The 208-nt window shown below is 47.1% G+C and overlaps 1 non-coding gene across 1 annotated transcript; it reads left to right on the forward strand.

Moving 5' to 3' along the window:
* Positions 1 to 93: 93 nt before the first annotated feature.
* On the forward strand, positions 94 to 208 carry LOC118345127 (the record flags this gene model as incomplete). Its single annotated transcript, XR_004798775.1, has 1 exon — positions 94 to 208. It is a non-coding gene; the product is annotated as a 5S ribosomal RNA (ribosomal RNA).

The following is a 208-nucleotide window of genomic DNA, read 5'->3' on the forward strand; positions in this document are numbered from 1 at the left end:
ATGGGTTTGGATCAGATCTCCGTTTGGATTGGGATCGGAAGGACGCTAGTATTTCGCTCAAGGATTATTTGAATTTTAAGTAATTAGTTTGATGGGTGCGATCATACCAGCACTAATGCACCGGATCCCATCAGAACTCCGCAGTTAAGCGTGCTTGGGCGAGAGTAGTACTAGGATGGGTGACCTCTTGGGAAGTCCTCGTGTTGCA

This window comes from Juglans regia, unplaced genomic scaffold, assembly GCF_001411555.2.
Source record: "Juglans regia cultivar Chandler unplaced genomic scaffold, Walnut 2.0 Scaffold_14891, whole genome shotgun sequence".
Taxonomy (NCBI): domain Eukaryota; kingdom Viridiplantae; phylum Streptophyta; class Magnoliopsida; order Fagales; family Juglandaceae; genus Juglans; species Juglans regia.